Source organism: Macaca nemestrina, chromosome 13 (genome assembly GCF_043159975.1).
Source record: "Macaca nemestrina isolate mMacNem1 chromosome 13, mMacNem.hap1, whole genome shotgun sequence".
Classification (NCBI taxonomy): domain Eukaryota; kingdom Metazoa; phylum Chordata; class Mammalia; order Primates; family Cercopithecidae; genus Macaca; species Macaca nemestrina.
Window position 1 is genome coordinate 49,057,467 of NC_092137.1, and position 16,086 is coordinate 49,073,552.

Consider the following 16,086-nt stretch of genomic DNA (forward strand, 5'->3'; position numbering starts at 1 on the left):
ACAAAGGTTACCTTAGAGAGCTACAAAATCTAGACCTGGATTTTATTTGCCTTTATTTGAAGGAGTATTAAAATAATCCTTTCTTAAGAATGTCCACATGCCATTTATAACTGTTGGCTAAACATGAACTTGCAGTAGACTTTCTGACTACATCATGGGCATTAGTCAGGAGTTAAAACTGGTGTAAGGTTGCATGTTCTCACTCAAAGGTGGGAATTGAACAATGAGAACACTTGGACACGGGAAGGGGAACATCACACACTGGGGCCTGTTGTGGGGTGGGGGGAGGCGGGGGAGGGATAGTAATAGGAGAAATACCTAATGTAAATGATGAGTTAATGGGTGCAGCACACCAACACGGCACATGTATACATATGTAACAAACCTGCACATTGTGCACATGTACCCTAGAACTTAAAGTATAATAAAAAAGAAAATAAATAAATAAATTTAATTTAAAAAAAAACTGGTATAAGGAAAAGCTATCATTTTCATTCACCAGATACATATGTGTGTAGTTCATGGCACTACAGTTATCTGTGTGCACACACAGAGTTCATTTATCTTGAGTCTGAGTAGCAGAGATTGCCACTCAGGAATTAAAGCCTATTTCTATAAATTGATAGTGGCTGCTGCTGCCCCTGACTGTGGATTGAAATGAACAATCAGAAATGTTAATGTTTCTCTGTTTGTGTCATTATTGCTGCAGTGTGATGTTTCCCAGGCTCCTCAGCTCCAAACTCTAAATGCCGTTGCAATGTTTTTATTTAATGAGGATATACATTGCAAATGTTTCCAAGGTATTAAGATACACAGGGCTTCAAAGTTTAATCATTTCTTCTTTCAGGCATGGAGCAGAAGAAATGTTTAAGGAGACTAGGTTGACTCTGTTCAGGTATGCGATGGGCAGCCTCTGGCTTCCTTGCTTGTAACACTTGATGAGGATGCTTCTGGAAAGTCTGGGCTCTTCTGGAAGGGCGTGGTGCTGCTACAGCCTGAGATGGTGGTGCTGCTGGCTGGTTGTGCTGATGCTAGGTTAGCCTTGGGATTTAATTCTATATTATTATTTTTTTCACATCTCTCTTTACGTCATTATGTTTAGAGGTCATTTGTTATGTGGTTGATGAAGGCCAGTTCTACATATATATTCAGTAGTAGTACTGAGGTCTGAGATCTTGTTCCTGCCTGTCACTAGCCAGGTGTGTGACTTTAGACAAATCCCTGTGTCCTTAGTTTTCTCAACTTAAGACTGGGGATGGTACTTGTCTTATCTTCAAAGTCTTTGGGAGGGTCAAATGAGAGACTTGGTGGGGAACTTCTTGGGGCAACATTAACTTGACCCAAATCCAAAAAGTACTGTTATTTTAGGCCTGGTTTTAATAGAAAGCCATGGTGGAAAAATGTATCACAGTCTTTATTTTGATGCTTAATGACCAGAACCCAGTTCAAAATAAATATCATTTTTATAAAGTTAAAAAATTAAATCCAGCAGCATTTAGAATCTCCTCTCTTCTTGATAATGATCTGTTTCTTGGTTTTCAAAATATGTGATTCCCAGGAATCTCTTATCTGAGGAACTCAATGTATGATGAGTCCATTTATCTGTACCACCAACACAGGAAGTAACCAATAAAATCTAAAGAACATTAAATAATCATAGCTCTAGAAAGAACAGTGGTTCCAATGGTGACAACAGAGATGAAGAACTTGCTATGATCTATAAGGAACTTAAACAAATTTACAAGAGCAAAACAAACAACCCCATTAAAAAGTGGGCAAAGGATATGAACAGACACTTTTCAAAAGACATACATGTGGCCGATGAACATATTTTAAAAAGCTCAATATTATTGATTATTAAAGAAATGCAAATCAAAGCCACAGTGAGATACCATCTCACACCAGTCAGAATGGCTATTATTAACAAGTAAAAAATTAACAGATGCTGACGAGGTTGTAGAGACAAGGGAACAATTATACACTGTTGGTAGGAGTGTAAATTAGTTCAACCATTGTGGAAAGCAGTAGGGCGATTCCTGAAAGAGTTGAAAGCAGAACTACTGTTTCACCCAGCAATCCCATTACTGGGTGTGTACTCAGAGGAATATAAATCATTTTACCATAAAGACACACACATGTAAATATTCATTGCAGACTATTCACAATAGCAGACATGGAATCAACCTAAATGCCCGTCAGTGACAGCTTGGATAAAGACAATGTGGTACATATACACAAGGAATACATGCAGCCATAAAAAAGAATAAGATCTTGTCTTTTGAGGGAACATGGATGGAGCTGGAGGCTATTATCTTTAGCAAACTAATGTAGGAACAGAAAACCAAATATCACATGTTTTCACTTATAAGTGGGAGCTAAATGATGAGAACTTATGAACATAAAGAAGGGAACAATAGACATGGGGACTACTTGAGGGTGGAAGGTGGGAGGAGAGAGAGAAGCAGGAAAAATAACTATTGAGTACGAGGCTTAATACCTGGGTGATGAAATAATCTGTACAACGAACCCCCATGACACGAGTTTACCTATATAACAAACCTTCACGTGTACCCCCACATCTAAAATTTTTTGAAAAAGAACTTGCTGTGGAATGCCAATGTTGTCATGGAATATTTAAAGCAGGAACCATAAAGCTATTTATCAGCTGGGTCAGTGGTGGTTTCACACACACCCCTTAGGCAATTAAAAACATCTGCAATTTAGCATATACTAAGTATAAATCAGTCGATTAAATGTCACAACATCTGTCCCATCACTAGGAAATATCTGTCTCAAAAATAGATGGGTGGCTGGACGTAGTGGCTCATGCCTATAATCCCCGCACTTTGGAAGGCTGAGCGGGGTGGATTGCTTGAGCTCAGGAGTTCGAGACAAGCCTGGGCAACAAGGAGAAACCCTGTCTCTACAAAAAAAAAAAAAAAAAAAAAAAAAAAAAAAAAATTACAAAAAATTAGCCAAGCATGGTTGCCAGTACCTGCAGTTCTAGCTACTCGGGAGGCTGTGGTGGGAGGATCCCCACTTGAGCCTGGGAGGTCGAGGCTGCAGTGAGCCAAAATCATGCTACTGCACTCCAGTCTGGGCAACAGAATGAGACCCTGTTGAAAAGAAAAAGGAATAGGTTGTTTAATGTCTTTGTCAATATCTGCAGAGTTGAATTGCATCAATATTAGGTTCATTCAGGTGGGAGTAATTAAAATGCTGTCACTAGATTAGGAATTGGTGGTGACAAAGGTTTTGGTGCAGAATCTACCACTAACATCCCATGCAAGTTACTGTTTCTCTGTTCTAAAAACAGCACATTGGCAACTCAATCTATCTCAAGATTTTTTTAGCGCATTGAATGTGAAATTGTGAACAAATATAAGGTATTACTTTGATTTTTCTAAAAGTTGTAGGCATCTCTGAGTTCATTCTTTAAAACAATTGTCTTTGAGATATAACATGCATTTCATAAACAGCATTCATCTTAAGTGTACATGAGCTCATTAATTTTTAAAATTTTATTTAAAAATTTAAATTCTTTGAAAAATCTTCTCTGCTGTGCCTTGTGTGCTTGACCAAGAAGGTGTTATTACAGTAGGTTATGTGTTAAGATTGGATTCATCCAGGCATTAAAGCTGATATAATAATATCACTGGACAGAAATTAGCTTCGTGTGCACGTGTCTCTAATCAGTATTGTATATGTGTATTTAAGCATTTACATTTGTGAGTAAAAGACCAAAATTATGAGTTGGGGTAAGTGTGTGTGAGACCAAAAATAGGTGTTATGATGAGGGGGAGAGAGGGGGGGAGAGAGAGAGACAGAGAGAGAGAGAAAGAGAGAGAGAGAGAGACAGAGAGAGAGGTTATTTCAACTACAAGGGGCAAAGACCCAGTGAAGAAGTAAAAGGATAAGGCTACATGTTTCTTAACCTCAGCTGGAATGGAAAACATCCTAGGATCTGGGGAGCAGATTCTTCATCATCAAAGGCTGCTGCCTGGTGTCTTTTTAAGACTTTTTAAGACATAGTATGACTGCTCCTCTATTCATTTCTCATAGTTTCTTCTGTTTCGTCAATATGTGCCTTGCTCATGATTTCAGCAAGCCTTGACTTTACCTTTCCATTAAAGCATCTTTTCAGCTTTGGCTTTTACTAATAATGGACCAATCTTTTCCTATGTTTCTTAGTTCAAATTTCAGAGAGAAAAAATGTTTTGTATAGGCTGCTAACCAGCCTACTGTTTGTCTTTGGGTTGAGAATTTCACCTCTGGCCCCATAAACTATGACCAAGGCATGGGTGGGGGAAGTCACTTGTGGGACAAAACATAGCAATCTATGTCTCTCTTGAGCAGGCACTGTAGGCTGCAAAGTGTCACCAGAACACGTGGAAATTAAGAGCTTTATTTTTTATTATTGAGACAGAGTGGTCTTGCTCTGTCACCCAGGCTAGAGTGCAGTGGTGTGAACACGGCTCACTGCAGCCTCATCCTCCTGGGCTCAAGTGATCCTCCCTCCTCAGCCTCCCAAGTAGCTGGGACTGTAAGTGCATGCCACCACACCGAGCTAACTTTTGTATTTTTTTGTAGAGATAGGGTTTTGCCATGTTGCTCAGACTGGTCTTGAACCTCTGGGTTCAAGTGATCTGTCTACCTTGGCCTCCCAAATTGCTGAGATTACAGGTGTGAGCCACCGCACCTGGCCAACAGCTTTAATATTAGTGAAACTGGACTGGGGCGCTGGGTACCTTAATTGTCACAGTAGATAGCAGGACTCTTTGACAAAAGAAGGAAAGGATAGGAAAAAGAGAGAGTGCTACAATAAAGGGGATTAAATTTTTCCCACTCATTCTGTAGAGACAGGACTTGTTCAGTGATGAAAAATCATGAACCAAGATAAGTCAGCTGAACAGGTCACTGTGGTGGCATGGCTCACGGATTTACCATAGGGTGCTAGCTGCAGCAGAGAGGAGCTCATATTGTGAGAAATGAGTTAGCCCTGGCAGATGTCGCTTCATAAAGCAAGCCCTGACTCACCAAGCAACATTCAGATGCGAGTGAGATGGACGGCTTCTCCGGGCTCAAGTATCCCAGAAATTCCCATGTCTCTGTGTAGTTTATCTTTAGTGTTGAAAATACGTGTGTGTCATACTGTGTTCTAATTATCTTAATAAAATTCTGTAAAATGAAGGCTTTTCCAGTATTTTAGATGTATCCAGGAGAAAAAGGAAAAGAGAGTAAGCTGGAGAGAGGGTATTATCCCTGGCATTATTCCAAGAAACAGAATGCCTGGAAGAATTCAGACAGCTAACGTGGAGGGAGGTGCTGCCTGCTTATATTTCTAAGAAAGGAATCTCGATTTGACATCGAGTATATATGCACAAGATTAGAGGAAATTAAGTAGAGGCTGTAGCAAGACATACTTTGAATGTTTGCTTAGCCAGAGACAGGTCCCTCATGAGCCTGTTGTCACCGACATCCCATTTGTGCATCAGGAAGTGGGAGGCCCCTTCTGTCCTATTATACGTCTTTGGGGGATGAGGGCAGTGCTGAGCAGTCCCAGCTCCTTATTTCCAGCCATAGTGCCAGCCTCTCCACTTCTTCCATTTTAGTTTGCCTTAGGCCTGCCCTCATTCTTGCTCAAGCGAAATAGCCAGGTTAACGCCTTGGTTTACAAATCTGTCTGTGCCACAAGCAGCTCTGGATGCCACATGGCTGCACCAGGTCTCCCTGGCAGCATGTGTCTGGAGGATTACCTTTCTGGAAGTCTTACAGTTGCCTGGAGCTCTGGTAGATTCTCTTTTCTGGAGCATCAAGGAGGTTAGGACACAGGGAAGAAAGAAGTAGTTAAAAACGCTACCTATTGTCAGAAGCGTTTACCACCTGTAGATGTGAGTGATTTTCAATACATAAAGCCATCTGGGGGTGCTGCGGTTACAAGAGATGCATGTCCCTTTCCTGAGCCTGTCTGCTGAAAGTCCATGGTAGGTCTGGGGGTCACAAGCAATCAGACAGCCGTTAAGTGATAGCTCCTCCAAACCAGTAGATGTAGACGGCAAAGTCAGTCTGTCATTTTGAAGCCACTGGCCAAGCCTGTGTTTTTCTCAGCAAACCCCGGGAGCTCAGTGGAAAAGCCTTCTGATGCTCTGTCTTCAGCTGGACCTTTGCTAAGGGAGGGTAAGGATGGGCTATTTGGCAAGCATTTTCCTTAGCAATTGCAGGAGTGGTTTTTAGAATTCATTAAACGTGAGCTGAGGAGATTGGCTTAGGTTTGCCCTGTGATGTTAAATTATGGGGCAAGGAGAATTTGGAGACAGGGCAAAGAGAATCTGAAATCAGGAACATGAAGGGAGCAAGGGCTCTTTCTGCCTGTGAACTGCAGTGAGCAATAACCTGTGGTTAGCAATACTCCTCAATTTTGAAAAAATTCTGTATAATCTATACCGACGTTTTGTCTGCATCCCTGCTTTCTCCTGCTTTGTGCTGCACTTGCTCCCTCTTTCACAGACCTTGCATACCCACACAGCCTTTTCTTTTGTCCAATAGTTCAGTGACCAAATCAGTGTAAGATATTTGCAACCTGTCACTTAGCCAACTATGTAACTGCCTATTTGTTCACAATCACTTTAGAAGGAGTTGAGTGGTTGGCTCATCCAGGCTATTTTACAGAGTCACCCAACTAATGTTTCTAAGATCCAGCTGTTCTCATGTCCCCCCTTGCTCCAAAACCTACCACAGCCATCCATGACTAAATCGTGAAATGCATACTCCTCTATCAGTCTCTCAGTGTCTCCCATGATCTATCCATTCCCATGCCTCTGCAATCCTTTTTCCGACTTCTCCCCAAATAGAACTGTCCATTTCAGTCACACCATCTCCACATCTGTTCCTTTACAGGGGATGAGCTCTCTGTCTGCATCAGACCACATGGTAAAGGCTAATCCCATCTGTCAAGTCTGCCTTAAATCGTACTTTTGACAAAGCTCCCATCTTCATCTTCCCATGTTGTTTCTCCTTGCCCTGCGTATTCAAAGAGCCAGCTGCTTGAAGAGAAATTTATTGTTTTAAATTTTAAAAGCTTTGAATGTTAAGAAAAATATGTGAATGACTTAAAGCAAAATTTGTTGTTGTTGTTGATGATGTTTTGTAAAAATCATTAACCACAGAATAGGAGAGAATATATGATGATTACTGGGGAGTCTTTGGAGGTAAGAATTTTTTTTTCTGGGCTGTTGGTGGGGAGTTTTGAGAGAAATAGGAGAGGAAAACAAAAGAGTTAGAACTACTCTTGGGCCCTGCTCAAATGCTGGGTTGGGAGGATGGAAAGTAGACACGTCTGGGTAGATTTGGGGTCTGAGACCAGAGGTGGCACACACCTCACTTCCTGGGGGGAATTTTGGGAGGAGGAAGCTCAGCAGGGTGCCCTGCCCACAGTGTGATGGCTTCTGAAGCATAGAAATGGCAGCAGGTAGTTTTAGGCGGAAAGAGGGCCTGCGTTAGACATCCTCCTTCCCTTTCCACCATGGTCTAATTTGGCTTCTATAAGGCGTGGAGAAGATCTAACAAGTCTCTCAGATAAAAATCACAGGTACAACCTGTGATAAGGATTCACCTTGGGATAGGTCAGAGAGCCCAAAGCAGGTGCTACAGGGTGGACATTTCAAGTCTGAGAATAAATTAGGGAGAAGTGGTTAGGGCTGAGGACCAGCAGAGCCAGAAAAGGCCAAGGTGTAGGCTGATGAGAGAGGAATCTGTCTTTCTGGGGCAATCCCAGGCTTTGCTTATTTTAAGAGATATGATGACAAGATATTCCTGAGGAAAGTGAACTTGGACCACTCAGCTGTTAATGATGATGAGTACTATGAAGGAAATGAATGAAGCATGGCGAATGAGGATTACAGATCTAATGAGCTGCACAGGTGGCATTGACATTGGGGGCAGGATGAGAAGAAAGCAGTCGTGCAGAAGAGGAAGGGTTTGAGGCAGAGTGAACGGTACAGGAAGGCTCTGGGAGCAGAGGGAGCAGGGGAGCAGGTTGAGTTTGGGGAACTAAAAGAACTCACCAGCAGCTGGGCTGCAGTGAAGAGACGGAGGCAGGTCAGGCAGACCTTGTGGCCCTGGAACTGAGTTTGGATTTTTGTCCTCAGTGCAATGGGAAGCTTTCAAAGCAATTTGAACAAAGAAGTGACATGGTCTGCTGGGCTTTTGAAAGATTACTGTGGCTGTCCTGTAGAGCCCAGATTAGAGGGGCACTGAGAATGGAAGCCTGGAGACAAGATCCTCCCACTCACACAGGAAAGCCTGATGTATTCAATTTCTTTTCTTTTTTGGTTCCTTCGCCCTGAGCATCCTTTCTCAACTCAGGTTTGGCATGAGACTGAGGTGACTTAAAAGACTTTCAGGTGTTCAGTTCAACTTAGTAGGTATTTATTAAATATTTACATGTACTTGTCCCTGAGCAAAGCACTGTAGGAGATGCAAGAGACAAAGGTCTGATTTCTGTCCCCAAGGAGCTTTAAAATTACCTAAAGAGAAAAGGCAATTGTTTGTTAATCTAATATACAGCCATACTATACCATCTTAGTGCTGAACATAGGGGAAGACTAAGATACGGTCTTTGCCCTAGAAGCAGTCCGGTTCTGGGGAGACAGAAGTTTCCAGAAAAGTTTGTTCAATGCAGTGTAATAGAGGTCTATGCTGAGTGCTCAGGGATGGATCTTGCTGTGTGGGGCCAGAAAACTTCACAGAGGAAGTGAAATTCATGTTGGATCTTAACCACAAGCAGGGATGGGTTGGGGACAGGGGTGAGAAAGGGCATTTTAGGTTATGAATCAGTCCTATTCGAAAGTAGGCTGCTGGATGCTATGCTCAATATGGATCAACAGTATGAGCTGGCTGCAAAGAAAGTGTCATTTTAGGTTGCATTAATGAAAACATAGTTTCTAGAAGGAAGGAGGAGATAGTTGTGAGGTGCTCTTCTGACCAAACAGAGTTGTTATGTGGAGATCAAGGTAGCTCTTTTTTTTTTTTTTTTTTTTTTTAAGACTGGGTTCTACTGTCACTCACCCAGGCTGGAATGTAGTGGAATGATCAGGGCTCACTACAGCCTTGACCTTCTGGGCCCAAGCGATCCCCCCACCTGAGCCTACCAAGTAGCTAGGGCCACAGGCATGCACCACCACAACTGGTAACTTCTTTTAAAGAGGGTTGTAGACATAGAATTGGATGGATGGTTAGTCTGGGACCTCTGAGAAGCAGATGACCATATGGGATTAAGCATGTAAGGTTTTTTTCAGGGAAATGCCTTGAGAGAATATTAGGAGAAGAGCCAGGGAATGCTGGGAGAGCCATCATACCACAATACAAGTCTCACCCTGATTGCAAGAGGTTGGGAAGGAAGTTGGGTGGAAGCATCCCAGACTAGCATGCAGGCTAAAGAAGGGTTAGAAAGACTTTTAGGGAGTCCTTGAACCAAAGTTAGCTGGCAGAGGTATATAACCTGTGTACAAACATGGTGGTGGATTTCTGAGAAATCAACCCTTGGCTGATCAGCCCTTGGCTGATTAGACTCTTTGTGGCTGGGAGATTGAGAGGCTCACACTTACGTCTGCCCCCATAGGGTGGCTGTGGCGATGAGGAAATTCAACACCAGACCTTCTACGTACAGAGCCTGAAGGCATTTCAGAGGTGGTTTATTATTATTTCAAAAAGATTTTTAAAATTTGACATGTATTTATTGATATGCCATATGCCAGGGATACCAATAGGAAAGAAACAGACCCTACCCTCAAGGAGCTCATAGTCTAGAGGAGAACAACAGTTTTTAATGGAGGCTGATATGTACCAAGATGCCTGTATGAACAAAGAGCACCAGGAACACAGCTTGGTGGTGATACTGGTGGTTAACAGGGTCACCAGATTCCTGGAGGGGCTTGAGCTAGGTTTTAAGGACAAACTGCAAATCTTTAGGTAGAGATAGGGGGAGGGATTCCACCAATTTGTAAAGAGGCATTGTATATGGAGTGACACTTAATTTTTATGTCAATAACATAATTGGGTTATTTTGGCTCAAATTTTTGGAAACCGTGGGAAGATAAATTTGGGATTGACATAAGCAAGAACTTTCTGAAGGACAGAGAAAGGTGGAATAGTATTGTCTTGATGAGTTTCTAGTGCTGCTAAGATCTAGCTGGGAGGCTGTTCACAAAAGTGGAGTCAAGTCAGAAAAGGGTAGTTTTGGTTTTGGAGAAGACTTGAATCCTTAAGATTCTGTGATTTAAAGGAGCCTTTTCTGCCCTATAATACCCAGAAGGAGGGTACCACGACCCCTGGGAAAGTGGATCACTTTCTGTCTATGACTGTCTGTCTTCTCCCAGCCTCAGGCTGCACACTGGCCTGCAATTTTCTTTTGGCCAGTAGTGGGGACAAATGGGCCTATTTCTTGGAAAGGCCAATTTTAATGCCCACCTTGTGCTGTGCAACAAAGGCCAGGAGTCCCAGGCCATGATTCTTTCTCTGGCTGATCAGAAGAGAGATTTCCATGAACACTTGCCTGATTGCCTTCTCCAAAGAAAAGAGTGAAGTCATGAACATGCACAATGAAATACACAATGCACAATGCACAATGTACAATGCACAATGTACAAATGCACAATGATTACAGCAAAGGCCTCCCAAAGACTCTATCTTTCCTGGAGAAGCCTTCTCTGAAGGCTTAGTATGAGAGGAAGTAGACTGCTAATCAGCAAGGAAATTAACTCACATATGCTCCTGACAGTGTTCATTTTCAATAGAGTCAGATACTAGTTTAAATCTGTCGGAAGAACCCATAACCAAAAAGATGTTCATTTTTCAGAAGAAAAATCAGAGAAGTCACTAAAGGGACAATTTCACATACTATTCAAAAAACGTTGCTGATAATTCTAAAAACTGCATGTCTTGGAAAAAACACTGGTCTTAGTCCCAGCACAACCATGTGCTGGTTGTGGGGCCTTGAAAAATGTCAGTCTTTCTGGGACCCATTTTCCTGATCTGTAAAACAGGTATTAAATACCTCCTTACTCCACTGCTGCCCCTGAATCATTATTAATTGCTTCTGTGTCTGTGGGTCCCTCCCTGCAGATCCAAAGCTCCAGGAAGGAGCATCTGATTGCTGCATCCAGGCTCCATGCTGAGCCCATGTTGGTGAAGGCTGGAAGAAACAAGTCTGCCCTTTTGGTCTCTACAGTTCCTCCTGAGACTCCCAAAGAAAGGAATTCCCCTCAACAGTAAGATTTTGGGATTAATAGATGGCCAAACATAAGACAAAGCAAAACAAATGGCCAGTGGCCACTGTATTTTATCTCCAGAATTTGTGAAACTGATGAATGTATATGAGAGTATTTCATGCCACTAAAGTACTCTACTAATACCAGGATTTACTGAAGATATGATAGTTGTCTTTCCATATGTTTTATCCCACAGATAGGTTTCATTTTTGCTCTTCCATTTCTTGGCTTTAATTCACCTTTTCCCAAAAGCACTTCTAGACTGGCCATCTCAGCTTCCAGTTCTCCCTAAACTTCTTTGATACTCCAGTCTTTCCCAGTTTGATTTGGAGGATTGTTGTGTTGTGTTTGAAGTCTTGAAGAAATCACCTGAAGATTTTCACACTAAGCTCCATGAAGAGCCAGGGTTTAGCCTAGCTGTTGAGATATAGGTACAAGGGAGATCAAAGAGTGATGCAGCCCAACACCAGCGTCTGTCTACTGCACAGGAGTCTGGAGCTAGAATGGCCTTCCATAGCTGTCCTGAGTTGGGCCAGGTTGAGCCAAGTTGGCTGGACTGTTAATGCCAGATGGTTATATTTGATCAGTCTTTGAATGTGGGCCACCCAGAGAAGGGAGTACAATCTTGGTTGAGGGGCGCTCAGCAGCTGAGGCAATCTCTGGAGGGCTGGTGGCTGAAGGCTGTCTTCTGCCCTCAGCCCCAGCAGCCATGGTAATAAGTCCTCCCTTAAGGTAGGGGGATCTGAGTAGCACATGGCAGTGTCCACCACAGCCTTCCTCTCTGCTTTCTCACCCAGCTTCAGTAAGAGAGAAGCAGCTCTGTGTTGATCTGTTTTATAGATAGGGTTTCTACATGAGTAAAAACACGTGTTGCTTAAAAAGTTTGGACATCACTGTTCTTGTCCAATTGTTTTATTTTTTAGGTGAGGAAATTGAGGACCAGCTTCTCTGGCTTCCAACAAGGTAACTTTTCCATTATACCATGGCTGGCACCTCTTTGTTTCCTGTCTTTATCTCTGATGCCCCTAAGGACAGATGAGCTGTGGTAGACACTGTCAGTTTCCCAGAAATTCTTTCTTTCTCTCTTTCTCTTTCTTTCTTTCTTTCTTTCTTTCTTTCTTTCTTTCTTTCTTTCTTTCTTTCTTTCTTTCTTTCTTTCTTTCTTTCTTTCTTTCTTTCTTTCTTTCTTTCTTTCTTTCTTTCTCTTTCCTTCCTTTCTTTTTCTCTTTCCTTCCTTCCTTCTTTCCTTCTTTCTCTCTCTTTCTTTCTTTCTCTCTCTCTCTCTCTCTCTTTCTCTCTCTCTCTCTTTCTTTCTTTCTTTCTTTCTTTCTTTCTTTCTTTCTTTCTTTCTTTCTTTCTTTCTTTCTTTCTTTCTTTCTTTCTTTCTTTCTTTCTTTCTTTCTTTCTTTCTTTCTTTCTTTCTTTCTTTCTTTCTTTCTTTCTTTTTCTTCAGAACTTCAGTTTGTGCTCAGTGGCACATGTCTAGCTAAAGAACCTGATTTCCCAGCCTAGCTTGCAGCTAGTAGTATTCTGTAACAAAGTTCTGGCTCATGGGAATTATGCTGAGGGTTTCTAGGAAAACTCTGCTTTCTTAAATTAAGCACCATCCCATCCATCCCCTTTACTTCCTCCTGCCACCTGGAATGCAGACATCATGGATGGAGATCTTGCAGCTATTCTAAGAATGAGGACAAGGTTTGTATCCTAAGAATGGCAGGGCAGAAAGCTGGAAGTGCCCAGGTCCTAGATAACCTTTGTGGAGGTCTCATCTGTCTCCTCTGCCATTGTGTTACATGAAGAAAATAAAAATCCCTGTCTAGTTAAGGCACTACTGTTTGGAATTTGGACTGTTAAATGCAGTTACAGATAGATAACACCAAGTTATACAGAGAAAACAGGATCTTGGAGCTGATACATTCAGATTAATATCTTTAATGGCCCTGGTCTCTGAGGCATCCTTGGCTTTCTGCGTGAAGACTTGATGTAGGTAAAGGGTAATGGATTGGGAATTTAGAAGACGGAGCTCCTACTCCAGTTCTACCATTCACTAATTGTGCAAATTTGGACAAGTCAGATAGCCTTTGGGGGCTCAGTTTCACTTATTGTAAAGAGAGAGTTAAAGTAGATCTCAAAGTTTCTTTTTATTTGCTCTAAGCCACTGTTTCTCTCATCCTATGACTCAGTCTACACTGGGAATGGATCACGTAGCGTCATACTTAGGCAGTAGTTTCAGGTTAAGAAGTTGTTAGTGTGACAAAATGTGAGAAATAGCTTTGCTTTTAAACGTTATTTCTTGCTAAGTATTGAATATAATCCAGTTTACTAAGGATTTTCTTCATAAGAATTCTTTGTATTTTTTGTGGGTTACTGACTTAATTAGTGTAATTAAGCACAATTACAAAATTAGTGTAGATCTATATAATTGGATACTAACAATGTGTAATTAGGTAACTACGTCTTGTAATTAGAGACTTGAAAATGTAGTACCATTTTAGAGTTCTTATTCTACTTTGTCAAAAATTGTACCAAATATGCATACAGATCATTTAAGAAGTTCACTTTACCTTATAGTTGAATGGGTTTTATTCCTGTAAATGACTAAAAGCACCTTCCTGCCCCACCCCCACCCCCTGCCACCACCGACATTAGGTACAAATAGCTTTGTATTGTTGAAATCAAACTTTTTTTTTGGTCACAGAGTTAAAATAAACTTCTTTTATACTTTTTAAAAAAAGTAGCATATGACTAAAAGAATCAATTAGGGAGTTTGAAACGTGAGAGAAATCCTGGTTTCATTTCTGAGCATGTAAAATAGAATGTGGGGGCTTAGAAACTGATTTGAATTCTGAAAAAGGAAATCCAGGTATAGCATTTCATGAGTAGAACTGAAGTCATATAATCAGTCTTTGGAATTATATTGACTAATTTTTATGTACCTTAGATGTAAGCAATTTTTTCTTTTTGAAAAATTCATTGTAGGGGTTTCAAGATGATAGAAATGCTTCACATTTGTGAGGCCCCCAGTTATACAAATGGATTTGCAAGCATGGTCCTTAAGATAGCATCCAGAAAACTTCCAAGTCAATCTTTTGCTTCCTTTTCATTAGAAAAAAATAGGATGTCTTACTTTTCTGTGAATAGACTAAGAGTTGTGAGCAGCTGCCATATTGGTGGAGGAGAAAACCATAAAGAGGCCAGGCACGGTGGCTCATGCCGGTAATCCCAGCACTTTGGGAGGCTGAGGCAGGAAGATCATGAGGTCAGGAGATCGAGACCATCCTGGCTAACATGGTGAAACTGTGTCTTTACTTAAAACACAAAAAATTAGCTGGGTGTGGTGGCAGGTGCCTGTAGTCCCAGCTACTCGGGAGGCTGAGGCAGGAGAATGGCATGAACCTGGGAGGTGGAGCTTGCAGTGAGCCGAGATCATGCCACTGAACTCCAGCCTGGGTGACAGAGTGAGACTCCATCTCAAAAAAAAAAGAAAGGAAAACCATAAAGAAAGGCTCATATTTGAGACACATCGTAGCAAAATGATATGGCCTCTACTGTTCCCCTTCCTTGGAACTGACAGCAGCCCTTGTGAGCTAGAGGACATGTCCTCAGCTGGGAGTTTGCATGCTTAATTTTGGTGTCAGTTCTGCCATTGACAAGCATTGTGATTTTTCTTTATTTTTTCTTTTCACTTGGAATAAGTGCACCTAAAAGGTGGTTCCCTTAGTTTGTTTAGTTGTGAGTATCAAATGGACAAAGGGTATGAGAAAGGGAAAAGAAAATTATACAGTACTATATTTGTGTTAAGTTTAAAATCCTATTATTATTTAGGGACAGTGGGTATCTTTTTGATGCCTTTCCATTTTCTTTATGTAAATCATTACTTACTCCTCTTAGTCATGCAAGCATAGCTTTGTAAAGTTGGCAGGGGTCTTGACAAAATATCCTTATTGTGCAGATGGAACTCAGGCCCAGAGAGGTCAAATGGCTTGCCGAAGCTTGAAAGTTAGTTTGCAATAGAGCCATTTTAGAATGCAATTCTTTTGATTCCCAATCAAGTCCCTTTCCAATCACCCTTATTACACATGGCTGGTGCTGTTCTTGGGAACTGAGTGAAGTTGGGGACACCATCTGCCCTCATTGGAATATCTCTAGGAGGATAGCAGACTTTTTCTCATGTTGACATTTTCCCTAGAGAAGATTCAAATATGGATGCTTTTCAATAGCTCCCTTTCATAAAAGGTGAGAGGAGGCAGGCATTGCATTTGGTGAGCTAATACAAAGCTTTCCTGGGGAAATTATGAAAACTTGGGATGAAGATGAAAAGCATATGGTGAATTGGCTCTGCTTTCTGCAGTATGTGTAGGCTTATGCAGTGGGTGGTACTCTGAGGATTTGAGATGAGAATGGAGGGGGAGAGGTTGTTAGGGTTGTGGAGAAGACTATGTGTCAGGTAGTTTTTATCCTAAGAAGGGAGGTGACTTTGTGGCTTTGGATAGAGCAGGCTAAGTGGCAGATCCAGAATGATGGCCAATAAGTATAGTATCATGTTCTTGTAACACTATAGTTTCATGTGGTTAGTTCAGTGCTAACTCCTGAGATGGCTGGGGCTGCCAGTGTGCCTCAGGAACTTTTTCTTACACTAGGTAGAGAATACTTTTCCCTCAGAATTTGAAAAAGATAATAAAAAGATTCATTTTGGATGACTAAGCTCACACTATGGAGTGGATATATAACTTACAGAGGAGTTAACTTAAATATAACTTATAGGCAGAACTGCAATCATTATATAGTACGATTTTTTATTACCTCATCTCTCCTTACT

At 41.5% G+C, this 16,086-nt stretch overlaps 1 long non-coding RNA gene across 1 annotated transcript in view; it reads left to right on the plus strand.

The window, feature by feature from the left end:
• LOC105465007 (uncharacterized) overlaps positions 1-16,086 on the plus strand; it is a 400,763-nt gene that overhangs the window by 19,133 nt on the left and 365,544 nt on the right. Inside the window, exon 2 of the long non-coding RNA XR_011611716.1 lies at positions 11,122-11,267. This is a non-coding gene — a long non-coding RNA (uncharacterized lncRNA). The remainder of the gene's footprint in view (positions 1-11,121; positions 11,268-16,086) is intronic.